A 6771-nucleotide genomic window follows, 5' to 3' on the forward strand; every position below is an offset into this window, starting at 1 on the left:
TTAGACTGTTCATCAGTCTACTCCCTCAAGCCTGTCCACTCTGCTGCATATCTTAGTGTCATCCACACAAAAACAAACAACAAAAAAAAGGACTATCACATACAAAGTTAATGAACAGAACTAGCCCCAAGACCAGTTCCTCACCATGTTTCTTTCTTCAGAGTGAATTTGAATTTATTAAAAACTTGTATTCTGCTCTTTCACAGGGAAACCAAAAACACAGCATTAATAGAAATACAAAAACTGCAAAAGAGATTATACAAACTTTATTTAGCACACTGTTGGCTAGCCCTGAACTAAATTTCTTATCCACTACACCACCTTGCACTCATTTTTCTCCATACCTGAGCTTCTAATGCAATTAAAAGAAGCCAAACTAACTGCAGCCTTATCACACAAGCTTCTAGAACGCAGGCCCCATGGGCCTTAATTCATAGCAGGCAGGTGATTTTTCTTCGAAGAGGACCCACTGTCCTGTCTGTATAACCCAGTCGCTGCAGTGACAGATCTCAGTAAGAAACCACGGCTACCCTTAAGAGTCCAGTACACCCATGCTCCGTAAATCCCACCTGTGCAAGGACTAGAATTCCCTCCCTACCTCCCAACAGGTCCCGCCAGCAAAATCCAGATCTGGGAAACGTATGCGCTAAAGTTTGAAAAACGTAAAAGGCATAACAAGCACAGTAAGCGCTTTACTTACCCATTTCCCAAGCTAATGAAGTAAAAAAAAAAAAAGTTCGCTGTTTCTGGACACGCGATTCTCCTTCAGAGAAAGGCCCTCCCTAGCACGATTTACTCTGTGCACAGGGCAAAACCTGTGACATCGGATCCTGAGGGTGACCCGGAGGGGGGAAGAGAGCCACGCGCAACACCGCTCGCCGCCAGGGCCAAAGCCCCCCGAGTCACTGCTCGCGCGTTTCAGACCTCTGCTAACCCCGCGTCTGTGAGCGGTGATCAGCCTCCCCCCGGCCTCGCTCCGGGATACACTCACAATCACACACTCACGGCTGGGCGGCGGCGGCGGCGCGCCTCCGTCACCATAGCAACCGTACACCCGGCCCGCGCCAAAGCCAAAAAGCCGCCCCCGGCCCTGCTCACCTGCAGCGAGCCAGGGAAGGAGGGGTCGGGTAGGGTAGGGTGGAGGAGGCGTCAGGATCCGCACCCTCAGAAGAAGAAGCAACAGCGGCCACGGGGGTGATAGCAGTGCCTTCACGCCGGTACCCCCGGCAGCCGAGTGCTAAGCATCAGGGGCGCATGCGCGCTGAGGAGGAGGCGGTGTATGGCCCGCGTCATGTGCTCCCTGCATAGCTCGACCCCCCCCTCCTCCGAAGTCTGTGGCTTCTCTACCCGTATTTTATCGGGGACTTTTAATTTATTGATATATAATTGTTGCTTTTTTTTTTTCAACTCCAAAATATTTAGAAAACGGTGCACATCATAATAAAACTGAATCAAGCGCACACGGTCAATAATAACATTAAATTAAACAATAAAACAGTAAACCTAAAACGAATAGCAACAGTACAAGTCCCCTGATAAAAGATCCAGGGATCCCTAAAGATAAATAAAAATGCAATAATGAACAACAAATCAACTTAAAAAAAAACCAAAATAAAACAGCGTATGCAATACACTCGACACTAGGCAGAATACATCACAATTAGGAAAAATAATTACTTTTCACACAATACATTACCTAGATCAGTGTTTGAACATTCTTGGAAATATATGATGGTGCTTACAGTGCTTTTTTTCTAAAAAGAAAGGTGAAGGACCAGTGCTAGCTTTTTTGTTGCTCTGTGCAAACAATTATGGTGCTGTGTCCCCCCCCCCCCCCCTCCCCCAATTCATTCATTCATTCTCTGTCCCAGGCTCACCAAAAAAACGTCCAACTCCCTTCAGTGATATAAACTTTAAAAACTGACACCCCCCCCCCCCCCTCCGAACTCATGGCTAGTGCAAGGGTAGTAGGTGCCCTAGATGAACCATATAACTTTGCACAACACCCCCAGCCTCATTCCACACACACAGTTAAGATATGCATTTATATTTTACATGAAAAATATCAAAATACAGTATTCTGAGGTAAAAATATTGCTTACATTATATTTACATGCACTGCTGTGATGCCAACCAGAAATCACTGCAAAAAGGACACCTGGAGCCCATATGGTATTAGGCCTGTTGTGATGTGTTTTGGGTGTGGGCTTGACCCTCCAAAAGCCCTAAAACACTAATATACTTCCTATTATTAATAATATATACTAATTCCTTCCTATTATTAATAATATATACTAATGTATATATTATTGTATACTCTTCCTCACAGCTCTCTGCAATACTCTTAATTCTAACATTGTATACTATCTTACAGTTCTACATTTAGCTTTTTCAATAGTTACATTCAATCCCTGTAAATATTTTTACCCACCCCAATTGCTGTTTTTTGATCCCTATTTTCACCTACTTGTTTCATGTCAAAAGCTTGCATGCGTATGTTTTTTGTTACATTGTAAACCGATGTGATATCACTGATGAATGTCGGTATATAAAACCAATAAATAAATTAATTAATTAAGAGAATGCCTCAACTCAGTCACACATGCAGAACAAAAACAGACCCTCACTAAATACAAAATAGAGCAACCATAAAGTAGAAATACAAATGTGCACACAAAAACTGAACTGGAAACCGCAAGAAGCCAGACTCTCTATGCAGTGCAACAATGAAGAAACAGAACTGGCACCATTCCTCTAACATCAAACAATAAAATCAAGAAATAAAATAAATACATAATCATAATACTAAAAACATACTAATAATATTTTTAAAAAGCTGATGAATTAAAGATCAAATAATTAAAAACTCATATACAAGTTTTATAAAATGTCCCAAACACCAATAAAATATTTCAAAACAGCAGACACAGCAAATAACACCTGAAAACTAAAACTAAAAATGATTTTAAAAATTTACACTCTCTATACCTGGGAACTTTGATTTCCAGTCACTCTGGGATTGTTGTGGAGTAGTGGGAGTAGGATGCACAAACTTTCACCTATCTTACATACACACACACACACACACACATATACACACACACACACACACGTCTCCAGCTCTTCTTTGGTTGGGATCTACCAGCAGCCCCAAGCCCTCATTTTCATTTCAGTTGCTGGCATGTTGGAATCCCCATTTTTTCTCTCTCTCTCACACCCACATACCCCAGGCAGGCTCCCATTCATATCCACCCAAATCCCAGTCAGGCTCCCATTCTCACACTGCTCATCCCAGGAAGGCTCCCATGCATGCAGGTACTCACAAACACACACACCCATCCCAGGCAGCCTCTCATTCACACGCAAATACACATACACACACTCATCTCGCGAGAATACAGGAAGTTCTAGCACCGGGAGGGTTGAATAGTACCGCGGGGCCAGCACCAGAGGAGGAGCTGCCAGACGGGTTGCCTCTGCTGTAGCCTCCTACTTCTGCTGCCGGTGGGATCGGGTCCACTGGCGGCACCACGGACTTCCTTCTTCCACCACTGGTGGGATTGGGTGCACCAGCGGCACCACAGGCCACCGCTTCTTCTGTCGCTGGTGGGATCGGGGACACCGGCGGCACCACGGGCCGTCGCTTCTTCTGCCGCTGGTGGGAATGGGTCCACCGGCAGCACCTCAGACCTCCTTCTTCCACTGCCAGTGGGATCGGGTCTACTGGCGGTACCACCTGCCTCCACGTCTTCTGCCACCGGTGGCAGCACGGGCTTCTCCCTACTCCCGATACCGCCTCACTAGGTGTGCCACCTTGTGCAATTGCAAGGTTTGCACACCTGGTGGTGCCGGGCCTGGAAAGATGCCAATATACAGTTGAAAGAAAGAGAGGCATCACTGGTGCTTTTCTCAGATTTATCTCCAGGAAACTCTGTCCTGACAAAATGTGTGCAAATGTTACCAAAGTAATTACAGAAAGGGGTTCAAAGAAGAAAAAAGATATAATAGTGCTAATAACAGTAATTAAAGTTACAGGGTACAGAATGGTATGGACAATTACTAGATTCTAGTGCTGCTCTGCACTATCCCTGGTCACTACACAGAGGCCAATTGGCCAGTGCCCTGCAGAAAACAGGCTGGAGCAGCGAGGAGCTTCTCTGCTCCATGGTGCAGCTCCCTCCCCGCCTGTCATTTCGCAGCAGCTGGTGCAGAGAGGGGGGGAAAAAGGTGCCAGTACCAAGTACTGTCAGGTGTCAGAAAGGGAAAAAAGCCCTGGCTAGGTAGCACATTATACAATGTAATAATGTTGCTTCTACCATTCTCTCGCTCCACCACAGCCACTCTCTCCTCCAGCCCCTGAGCCAGATAGCGCTACCCTCTCTCTTACCCTCCTCCCTCCACCAAGAATCTAAGCCTTCCACCTCTGCTGCCTCTGTTCCCTGCAGGCTGTCTCTGCCTCCTTCCTTCCCATGCAGGCTGGCACCTCCTTCCTCCATCCAGCGTCCTCATTCCAGTTACACGGGTCAATGCCCTTCCCCCTGCACTCTGGGGAATTATGCAAATTAGCATGATTATATACCTTATGATCAATTATGTGCAAAATGCTGTGGCCACATAATTGTATAATCTTCCAGGGTGTAGTAGGAGCATCTTTTCAGAGCTTTAAATACTAAAGTCCTTCCTCAGGAATGAAATCCAAACCAGAGCAAAAGGCGGTGATTGTAATTTATTTTTTTTTTCAGATCCCCCTACTACAGCTGATTATTTCTGTGATGCTGCTATAGCCTATTTTATATCTCTCTTTCCCCCTTTCTTTAGTCCCCCACTTTTCGATTTTTGCATCTGGGGTGCAGCAACCCAAAAGAGCTGGATGTGATGGGCGTGAAAGACTGATGTGCACAGACTGGAAGACAGATCTTGGGGTAATATTGTCTGGCGATCTGAAGATGGCAAAGCAATGAAACTTCAAACCAAGGAATCCTGAACTGAATTAGTCCCGGAGGGACTAAGGGGGTCATTTATCAAAGTGCTATAATGGCGTTTTTGCATGCAAAAACCGCCATTAACGCATGCAAAAGCACCATAACGCATGGTGTGATACAAATAAGAAAAAGGGAAGGATATTGGGGAGGGATTTTTGGCCAAGTGGGCTGGGCTCACAGTTTTGCAAAGCCCTATCGCACAGCTTTAACGCGAATTTTAATTAATCACACCTTTTTCATTTGCGTAAAGCTGTGCGATAGGAATTTGCAAAACTGTGAGCCCACAAATCCTCCCCTCTTTGTTATTTGCATCGCATCATGTGTTATGGTGCTTTTGCATGTGTTAATGGCATTTTTTGCATGCGAAAACACTATTATAGCACTTTGATAAATGACCCCCTAATTCATCTTCTACACATTTACAACTAAATGAGTCAGTTCGGGATTCCTTGGTTTGAAGTTTCATTGTCAGATAATTTTGATTTTGCCGCAACTTGAGCTGCAGTTCTATCCTTTCTAAGAACCTTTGGAATTGAGCCCCCTGACGCAGCCTGACGCAAAACATGGCCGTGTCGGGGCTTTGTATGATTGCGTGTTTATGCTTTTTTGATTTAAACTCTGTGCACTATTGCTGTGTGCACTCATTAAACTATTTATGTTTTGTTTATAGTGCTATTGTCCAGTTTAATTGATTGCCGCACATTATTCTGTTCTGATTTACCTAAATGTGTGTGCTCTTAACTCCGTCCCCTTTGTATGCTTGCGCCCATTGTTAAAAAATACCATCCTAGAAGCACAGTCCAGATGTATTCCACACATTAAAAAAGGTGGAAAGAAGGCAAAACGATTACTGGCATGGTTAAATGGGGAGGAGAAAGAAGCTATTTTAGCCAAAAGATCTTCATTCAAAAATTGGAAGAAGGATCCAACAGAAGAAAATAGGATAATGTATAAGCGTTGGCAAGTTAAATGTAAGATATTGATAAGACAGGCTAAGAGAGAATTTGAAAAAGAAGTTGGCCATAGAGGCAAAAACTCACAGTAAAAACTTTTTAAAATATATCCGAAGCAGAAAGCCTGTGAGGGAGTCAGTTGGACCATTAGATGATCGAGGGGTTAAAGGGGCACTTAGAGAAGATAAGGCCATCACGGAAAGATTAAATGATTTCTTTGCTTCGAAGTTTACTGAAGATGATGTTGGGGAGGTACCCGTACCGGAGAAGGTTTTCCTGGGTAATGATTCAGATGGACTGAACCAAATCATGGTGAACCTAGAAGATGTGGTAGGCCTGATTGACAAACTGAAGAGTAGTAAATCACCTGGACCGGATGGCAAACACCCCAGAGTTCTGAAGGAACTCAAAAATGAAATTTCAGACCTATTAGTAAAAATTTGTAACCTATCATTAAAATCATCCATTGTACCTGAAGGCTGGAGGATAGCAAATGTAACCCCAATATTTAAAAAGGGCTCCAGGGGCGATCCAGGAAACTACAGACCGGTTAGCCTGACTTCAGTGCCAGGAAAAATAGTGGAAAGTGTTCTAAACATCAAAATCACAGAACATATAGAAAGACATGGTTTAATGGAACAAAGTCAGCATGGCTTTACCCAAGGCAAGTCTTGCCTCACAAATCTGCTTCACTTTTTTGAAGGAGTTAATAAACATGTGGATAAAGGTGAAACGGTAGATGTAGTGTACTTGGATTTTCAGAAGGCGTTTGACAAAGTTCCTCATGAGAGGCTTCTAGGAAAAGTAAAAAGTCATGGGATAGGTGGCGATGTCCT

General features: G+C 44.1%; 1 protein-coding gene across 1 annotated transcript in view; it reads right to left on the reverse strand.

The window, feature by feature from the left end:
* ARMC2 (armadillo repeat containing 2) overlaps positions 1–1313 on the reverse strand; it is a 367472-nt gene extending 366159 nt beyond the window's left edge. The window contains exon 1 of the mRNA XM_029595303.1: positions 1099–1313. The gene's annotated coding sequence lies outside the window, so the exon portion shown is untranslated. The remainder of the gene's footprint in view (positions 1–1098) is intronic.
* Between the last annotated feature and the right edge of the window lie 5458 nt (positions 1314–6771).

The sequence above is a fragment of the Rhinatrema bivittatum genome, chromosome 3 (assembly GCF_901001135.1).
Source record: "Rhinatrema bivittatum chromosome 3, aRhiBiv1.1, whole genome shotgun sequence".
NCBI classification, from domain to species: domain Eukaryota; kingdom Metazoa; phylum Chordata; class Amphibia; order Gymnophiona; family Rhinatrematidae; genus Rhinatrema; species Rhinatrema bivittatum.